This window comes from Vombatus ursinus, unplaced genomic scaffold (assembly GCF_900497805.2).
Source record: "Vombatus ursinus unplaced genomic scaffold, bare-nosed wombat genome assembly UNPS02000580.1, whole genome shotgun sequence".
Taxonomy (NCBI): Eukaryota; Metazoa; Chordata; class Mammalia; order Diprotodontia; family Vombatidae; genus Vombatus; species Vombatus ursinus.
This window is the reverse complement of record NW_020940358.1, coordinates 10315501-10325488: the sequence shown is the minus strand read 5'-3', so window position 1 is coordinate 10325488 and position 9988 is coordinate 10315501. Positions and strand designations below refer to the sequence as shown.

Sequence of the window (9988 nt, the reverse complement as noted above, 5' to 3'; positions counted from 1 at the left end):
GCCTGATGAGATAAAATAAAAACTCACCAATTAGAACCCAGAGTCCCAGGAGCAAAAGTCTGAGTTTCAGTGGAAACAGGAAAGCTGGAATATATACTTGGAGGTGACCAAGAAGTAAATCACTGGCATTGGTCCTGATGTTCCCAATTAATATAGGGGAAAACAAGGATGATCTCTGTCTGGAATGTTATTTGATACAGTGCTAGCAATGCTATGTACCCAGTACTTACTGTACTTATAGCACTTATAGTGCTACTCTACATAGCACTATAACAATAGTTACTATACCAATGCATTGATACATTAGAGAGTATTATCCTGTATTACATAATAAACTATCATGCAATATAATGTATCATAATATAGCATACTCCTGTATGGCAGCATGATGCAATGGAAACAGAATTGGATAGGAAAAAAAGATATTAGTTCAAATACTAGACTTTCTACTTACTTCTTCTGTGACCTTGGCTAACTTATCTATCCTCCTGGTCTTCAGTTTTCCCATAAATAAAATGATGGGATTAGAATAGAGGCCTATCTTGTCTCTTCAAGCTTTAAAACTGTGACCATAGGATATTGTACTATAACTTATAGCTATAAGGAAAAGAAACTCAAGGAAGAAACATAACTGAAGAGGTTATATAATAATTCTTATTTGCAAATTACATATATTAATTTTTGCTTATTACTGGGGGAATCAATGAGGAAACTACCAAAAGTGATAGTCATCAACAGTAACAACATATAAAATAAATCCACAATATGATCCTCATTTTAACAAGTACATGGAAGAAAGGCAGAAGAAATTACATTTAAAATGACCACAACTGATCTACCAACATAAACAAAAGGCATATATAAACACAACTTAGAGTTTCTAGAAATAAAAGACAATATAAATAGCTAGAGATGTTTAATTTCCATTGATGATATTATAAAAAAGATGATACAACATCAATAAATCAACAATAAACATTTATTACACGCTTACTATTTGGCACATGCTTTTCCAAGAATTAGGGGTACAAAGAAATTTTAATCTATATATCAAGCACTAAGCTAATCAAATTATCAAGAAGTTATTTTATAGGAGTATTAGTCAAGTAATTCAAGGGAAATGATGAAATGAATAGAATGAAGGAGTCCTAATATTACCAGATCTCAAATAATTTTAAAAAGCAGTTATTTTCAATTCAAACTTTTAATAGCATAAATATGCTCTGAATTCCACTTCTGAATCCTCTCACTACCTCTCAATACTGCTTTCTTCATCCTCATCACTACTAAATAAATTTTTTCCTGACCAACTGGCTTGAACCTGTTTTCTAACTTTGGGTCTCACTACCAATTCAGATGAATTTCCCTTGTTCTTCTTTCCATCAGTGGTATTTAGTTCATTATGAACATCCACTGGAGTTCTAATTGGACCTTCAATTAAATTTTTCCTCTGTCTCTCACAAATGGAATACTTTAGGTATTTCTTTGCAACAGCTTCATCTTCAGCAGAAGACCTCTCAAGTGTCCTGTTATTGTGATGTACAAATTTAGTATCACTACTAGAATATTTCACTATTGAGGCTGGGGCTCTTTTTTCCAACCCTTCTCTTAAATTATAAGTGGAGAACTTAAGTTGTAAACCACTGAGAGAATCTACTCCCTTTTTCAGGTCAGACAGCATATCATCCAATGTTTCCTGAAATTCGCCAGTTTCCATTTTTACTGTGGAAATACCAATTTAGCTATTGTCCCGTCCATCACTGCTATCTGGCTCATAAGAGTCAATATTTACAAAAGCAATTCCATTTTTGATATAAGAAACATTATGTTTTCTTGAAATGTACCTTGACGAGTAATCAGAACTATTATCAAAATTCAAACTGCTCCCTGAAGTCTCAATGCCTTCCAAACTATGGTGTATAGCAGAAAATGGTGATGTACTTCTCTCAGTAGCTTGAGTCAGTGTTGCTGTACAAATGGAAATTCAGCTCCAGCATTTTCTAATAAAGGTATGCCTGATAATGAAGGGTGAACTTGAACCAGTGGACTGCAGCCTTGATACTCCAGGTGTTCCAATAGGATGATACCTTTTTCTTCTGAACATCATCTAGTTCCAATCCTTCACATTCACCGTTCTGTTGACTTGAACTCCTTTCTTGATTGGTTAAAGGTGGTTTAAAACTGACATATGTATGTCTTCTTCCATACCTCCTACCTTTTATTGTCTGATAGCCTCCAGCTGGTTTTGACCAGGCAGGTTTTCCAGATTCCTGACCCATTGCTTCTGGGTATTGAAGTTATGGAAGAAAACAGTCTTTCTGGTCTTGCTGGCCCTCCTTATGTCTAAATGCACCAAGACCCAGAGCAGTCTGAGCCAGGAGCAAGGCAGGTTCCTTCACCCACTACCGCCTCCTCCCCATATAGGATGGCAGCTCACCATTTGGAATTATGAAGAAGTTATTAAATTGTTCATACATATCCTGTAAGCCAGTAATGTCACTGTTGAGTACTCACTAAAGAGGCTGAGTAGCAAGACCAATATAATAAAAATATAAATATCAGCACTATTTGTAATAACCCAATCTAGAAATTATATATATGCGTGTGTATACACACATATACATATGTGTGTGTTGTATATGTGTATATAGATAGATAGATAGATAGATAGATAGATAGATAGATAGATAGATAGATAGATAGATATAGATAGATATATATACTTGTTTAGAATTAGCTGAACATGTGGTTTATAAATTGGTGGAATATTATTCTATTTTAAGGAACAACAAACAAATATGAAGAATTCAGACAAACAAGAGATGCATTGACTAAGAAAGAATAAAGAAAGCAGTACCAAAAGAAAAATACTGCAATATAAATGGAGGCAATACAAAAATAAATACACAAAACTCAGATAAATACAATAGACAATGTTGTCAATAAATGATTGTGGCAAATTTAAAACACATGTTTCCACTCTGTTAAGAACTGATACAGTAGGAGCAGCTAAGTGGCGCGGTGCATACAGCTCTGGTCTTGGAGTCAGGAGGACCTGAGTTCAAATGTGACCTCAGACACTTGATACTTACTAGCCGTGTGACTCTGGGCAGGTCACTTAACTCCAATTGCCTCACCAAAAAACAAAAAGAATTAATAAAGTACAAAGTGATGTCTATTTAATCACTTTAAGTTTTTATTTTTTTTTACTCATATGCTTTGTAAGAATGTACTTTGTAGGGAGGAAGTATAGGGTATTTATTGGGATGTGTTTATTGCATCAAAATAGAACACATCAATCGGTAAAATGTTTAAAGGAGAAAACTAAAGAGAATGATGTGGCTAAATGAGGAACTCCCTGATGAATTGAAAATTAAATAAAAATATTCAAAATATGGAAGCAAGAACAGGTCATAGAGGATAAATACAAGACTAGGAAAGTTCTATAAAAATTGAATCAGGTGTACTAAGTCATAATAAGCTAAAGTTGACAGAGAATGTTAAAGTTAATCAAAAAAAGGGGATTTTTAAAGCAACCCTGGATGCAAAAAAAAGATCACAGGACCACATTTTTGGGTAGATTTCACAATGATAACAGATGACAGTATGAGAATAAAACAAATCAATTCTTATTTTAATTATTTTTTTCATCCAAGTAGAATGACCTTTGGACATAAGGTATAATAAAAATTATTAACCAGAAATTGAAATCTAAGGTAAATGAAGAAATGGTCAGAGAACACTCAAATGTTGTCAATGAGTTCAAGTCATATGGAGATAATAACACCTACTTCACAAGGTTGTTGTAAGGATCCAGTGAGATAATATGTTAATTATTTTATAAATTTTAAAGCCATAAATAAATGCAAGCTATTATTATTTTCATTATTCCTGATTATTATTAAAGTCATCAGACCCAGACTACGTACACTAGGTACAAAGAATATGGCTTAAATGATTAGTAAATTTTTAGTGCAATAGCACCCAACCTGTGAGTTGTTGGTACTTTGTGGGAAGGAAAACACAGAATTATCACAAAGGGTTACTTATACCAATGTAATTATTTCACTGGAACCAAAATAGAAAAATAAGATGGATGTATAGCCATATCTAAGCGTAAAACTTTTGTCTTTTTCTACCATACCTCCACTCTGTGAAAGCTGCGAAATGGCACCAGCCTTTATATTGAATAAACCAGGATAGCAATTGAGCAAATATTCTTCTGTCTAATGAAAAAATACTACTTATCTTAAATGTAAAGGTATTTTTCAAATGAATGTAAATGATCTTCTGATTAATAAAATATAAAATAATTTTAAAAGTATTACTGAATTCATAGTAATATTTCATCAACACATAATATTTTGTTGATGCTAATATTAAAAGTATCATCATTTGGGGAAGCTAGGTGGTACAGTGGATAGAGCACTGGCCTTGAAGTCAGGAGTACCTGAGTTCAAATCTGGCCTCAGACCAAACACTTGACACGACACTTAACCCCAATTGCAAAAAAAAAAAAAAAGTATCATCATTTAAGGCAAGGTAAAATATTTTGACCCAAAAACAGAATATTCATACCTAAAAAGGTAGGAAAATATTATACCAGAGTACCTTATTAAAGGAAATGTTAATAATTCATACCATAATAAATTCATTAAAAAAGAAGTAGTAGAATGGTGTATTGGAAAGAAACCTGAATTGGATTTAGAGAACATGGGTTAGTCCTGCCTTTGCCATTTACTGTCTTGATGATGTTGAAAAAGTCCTTCAAATTTACTGGGCTTCACTTTTGTCATATGTAGAACAGTGACATAGGAGTCAATAATCTCACAGGTCCCTTCCAGCTCTAAATTTATTAATTTAAGTGCATGGGAGAGATAAGTACAGAGTTGCATAGGCATTCAGAGAAGTTTTCCATGTTTAGGTGTTAGACAATTGTGTGAGGATGGAATGTCATAGATTAATACAATTATCTTATGACAGAGTTATTAGGTTTGTAAACCAGGCAAGTTTTATAGACATGGCATACTAAAATTTCAGCAATTTTTGACAAAGTTTCTCATGTTTTACATTTCAAAGATGAAAAGATATGAGCTAGTTAAAAGTAGCTTTTTGAAAGACAGGTTCCTGAGTAGAAATTAATGTCTTAATGACCCACTTAAAAGGAGGTCTCCAATGGACTGCTCTAGAGATCTTCTCATGACCTTGTGTTATTCAACAAGCTTTTAATGACTTAGATGAAGGAATAGATGGGACCCTTATCAGAGTTACAGGAGACATGGAGCTAGGAGGGAATAACTAATACGCCAGATGATAAAGTCAAGACCCAAAAATATCTGAACAGGCCAAAATAATGTGTCAAATATAATATGGTTACATTTTTTTAGAAATAAATATAAAGTTCTATACTTGGGTTCAAATAATCACCTTCACCAGTGCAGAATGGGGGAGATGTGGCTAGACAATACTTCACATGATAAGAAGGTTTGGAAGCTTTAGTAAGCTCAAAATGAATCAATTCTGTGGCATGTTTTAAAAAAAAAAAAAGGTTAATGCTTCCCTGTAATACATTAAAAGATGCATAATGGTCATAACAAAGGAGGAGATAGCCCTGCCCTACTCAGATCACATCTAGAGTTTTTTGTTCAGTTCTTGGCGCTGCATTTTATTTTTTAATTAATTTATTTTGATTTATCAACAATCACTTCCATATGCTTTTGATGCAAGGAAAAAAATGGCTAAGAATTATAGTTTCCAAAGTAAAATGGCTCACCCTATAAGATGTCAAAGACATGCCTTAGACAGCATGCAGACAGCAACACTCCCGAGTAGGGCCCAACTATACTAAAACGTAATTGGGAAATACCTAACAAAATAAATAAAAATACAATAAAATGCAGCCAATATTACATCTTAAAATGAAGTTAATATAAGGTCCAAAGGGATCCTTTTATACAGATTATTGAACCCCTTTTCTATTTAGGTTTGACACCACTGCCCTAGAAGACAATGAGGTCTTCATACTGAGGTGAGCCTAAATTTCATAGTTATTGTGAATCATTAGTCAGTTACGTGATAGATAGGACAAACTCTGTTGTGGACCAGGATGCTATTATACAGATGTTGGGAAGGTTGAGTTATCTCTACCACTCCCCCATCCCCACTACCCTGAACCAAGATGCTGTAACACAGCCCAGAAGTGATTTGAATTAACTATGGCCCCAATTGTATTGACCTGAAATCTAACTGTGAGCCTTTGGGACAAGGAGTTTGTAAAGACCACTCTACGTGATAAGTAGATTTCCAAGACCTCCCAGGGACCTCCTTTCAGGCTACTTTTACCTAGTGATCACTAAGCATGTTATTAGTAAATGAATTATTTGTCTGAATCCTCAAGCTCTGAGTAACCCAATGTGTCAGATGTAAAACTCCTCCTGGGCCAATCTCTAAAGTGACTCCCAGCTACAAGATCCTATAATTCTGTGACTTTGTGATTCTCTCTTTGGGTACAAAATAATATAATAAAGAATATAAAACAAATGAACTGATCTGGCATTCTACTAACTAGAAATTTCTTTTAGCACTTCCCCAAAGAGGATGACCATGGATGTTATTAACTTCAGAATTATTAAATGCCTTCAGAAAATCTAGGAGAGAAAGATTAAGTTGTGTTCAATTATTGTTGTATATTTACTGTTGTGTTTACTGCTGTATATTTTATTTAAATTATTTAAAAATTGGTCATCCACTTTGATTATATTTGATATCTCACTACTAAACAAGGTATTTTTACCCCAAGCTTATCTTCCACTAACAAACAATAAAACCCACAGTGAAGGAACATTTTGCCTTTCTCTTCAAGAACTATCTGCTCTGTCACTATGCCCTCTAGACCCAGGGGCCTTACCATTCAGTCTATAGCCTATATGTTGTCTCCCCATATTGGAAAGTAAGCTCCTTGAGAAAAGGTACTCTCCTGACTTTCTATTTTTATCCCCAGCACTTAGAACAGTGCAAGACATATAGTAAACCCTTAATGTATGCTTTTCAATGCCTTCATATATGATTAACCAGAAGCACCATTTCTAAAGCCTAAAGGCTGATGGTCAAAGTATTGTGACACAATAGAATAAAGAAGTAAATGAGCAAGGGTTTGCACTCCTAGATTTGACATGGTAAACTTCAGAGAGCTCTTGCAAATAATGCATCTTTCAATAATAGCACTTTCAAGGCATGCAGCCCTCAGCTTCATGGGTATCTCACCATTCTCAAGGATCACTGAGCACAGATGGGAGAAATGAGGGAGGCAAGCACTTGAAACTTCAAAGGTGAATGGAGGTTGGGACATGTGCAGTATGAAAAGAAATACTTGCAAAGAGTTAAGCTTACCAGGTATCTCTACATGTTCTGCTATCAAAGCATATCATAGACCAGTGGGCACTTCCATTACTCATCCGACTCAGATAGCTGATACATGGCCCCTGAACAGATTTTATTCTAGGGAACAAATCAGCACTTTATTGTATGGTTTCTCAAATCACTGATAATGCCATATGAGCTGGCAAATTAAAATTTGGCTGTCAGTAGAGAGCCATACATTTATTATGATAAATGAAAATCATGCCAAGTTTCAATTATAACAAAAACCCAAGTCAAGCTGAAGGCATCCGACAAAAGCAACAGGAATAATCTCATTTGGTTTTCTGTATTCCATTTTGATTTAAATATGAATACTGCCAGAAGATTCCAACAATCTTCAAATTGAAACTAGTGAATAGTAAATAGGGAACCCTCTGTGAAACTGTACCTATGAAGTCCTTCCCCCTAGTCACTGCCTCCTCAGCTCTGCTGAGACAAATATTCACTCACATGGGAGGGTACATGCAGATCTCATACCCAGTTCTAATTATTTTAGAAGCACATGTTTGAGACTAATTTGCATATTAGAAATATGGTAGGGTGGGAAGTGAATGGTGTTGGCATTTCTCAACTGCGCCAGTGTTGTCTTAAGACAGCATAAGACACTTTTCTAATGAAGTAATAAAAACAGTGTGAAATTTAGAGCTACCAAAGGACATCTTTAAATGACATGATCTCCCCTTCCTGAAATGATATTAAAGGAATTGCTTGTTTGTTATATGCCACAAATCTTTCCCTGTGGACTCACCTCCACAGTTAGGACTCATAATATAAATATTCATATAGATATTACATCATATATCACTCAGTCAGTGCTTTCAAGGTATGAAATTATACAATTAATAAAAGAGCTGCACACATTAACTACCTCTCATTACTCTGTCAACTCCTATTTATTCTAGTTTTGTGAATAAAAATGTGAGCCAGTAATATGAAGTCTGGCTTATATGTTCATTGCATCTAAAAGGATGTTTAATTAAATACACATATGCCTGTGAAGGATGCCAGGTATTATCGGGAAGACTTCCATTTAAATGAAGATGCCTCTTATAGTAGATATCGAGTTAGATGTTTTGTTATTTATTATTGTGTGTTGGGGATAATTGAGCTGCATGGGGTGATAAGATAAATAAATTCATGATCAAAAAGAACACTGCTCCCTGTAGAAGACGAACAAAGTAGAGCCTCGAAAAGGATGCACAAACCCTTTCAATCCAAAACACCAGGAGCCAGAAACTACCTTCAGCAAAATTGTGTCTTTGCCAACCCCAACTTCCTTGTCAGTGCCCCCATTCCTTCCCGTCTTAGCAACCAGAACTTTCGTGCTTTCCTCTGTCATCCTAGAGTGTCCCTTTCTGGTGTACAAACCATGCTGGAAACCTCCTTGTACCTTCCCACACATTTCCTCGTCATTAGAATTTCCCTGTCTTATATTCTATTTCCTTCAAAGCTAGATAATCCCTGATAAATTAGGCCTAAATCAGAAAATGTAGAGCTAAAAGGGACTGTAGAGATCATCTAGCCTAGACATTGCTTTTTACAGAAGAGGAAGCTGAAGCTGAACAAGGTCAAGTGACTTACCCAAGGTCATAAGGCAATGATTTCAGAGTCACAACTTGAATCAAGCTCCTCTGTTTCTAAATCCAGTGTTCTTTGTAATAGATCACAGCTAAAGTGCTCCTGTTGTGCTTTTAGGAAAGGATGTCTGGATATCCCTTACACAAAGGAATCAACCTCTGAATAGTGGAAATTTCATATACTGTGCCAGGGCATGGTGAGATGTTTCTGGCAGCTCTACTTAAATCACACCATGGTAAGTATTGCCTTGATGCAGTGGAAAGCGCACTGAAATGAGGGTCAGGAGACCTGGGTGAAGGTCCTGGATCTTTGACTAACTGACTATGTGGTACTAGTAAATCAAAATCACATCATGCCGCAGAGCCTCAGCTACCTCATCTGCATAGTGGACATAATACTATAGGTCCTGCCCAATTCATATGGCTGCTATGAGATTAAAATAAGATTGTATATAGACAGTAGTTTCAAATTATGAAATACTGTATGGATAGAATTTGTTTTTGCTATAATGATTACTATTATTTCACCAGTGAATGTGCACTGCTTCAGAGCAGTGACTGTTTTGTTTTACTCTTTGTATTCCTAGTGTTGAAACACAGTAATCAGCAAATAGTAGATACTTAATAACAATTATTGAAATGAATTGCTTGGAAGTAAATAAAGACAGCCATTCTTATACTTACTCCTTTGTACATGTTAAATATACACCCTGCGCCGAGCTTCTGACAGTCTCAAAGCAAAAGAGTTTTCTTCTACTTGGTTTAGTCTTCATTCATTTATATGAACCAATGCAACCCACAGACTGGCCTGTGATGAATGACTTTTGACAACCAGCATGTGCAGGTGCTATAAAGGGTTTGAAGAAGTTATAGTTCAAATACTCTTACAAATCAAACTTTTCCATGTGTTGAAGAATGAGATGTTAACCATTCCAGTATTTCCACTCCCTTTTCCCTTCCTCATGTCACAATGAGATTCAGTGATCTGTTTC

The 9988-nt window shown here is 35.2% G+C and overlaps 1 pseudogene; it reads right to left on the bottom strand.

The window, feature by feature from the left end:
• Nucleotides 1-1204: 1204 nt before the first annotated feature.
• LOC114034685 lies at nt 1205-2279 on the bottom strand (annotated as a pseudogene).
• Between the last annotated feature and the right edge of the window lie 7709 nt (nt 2280-9988).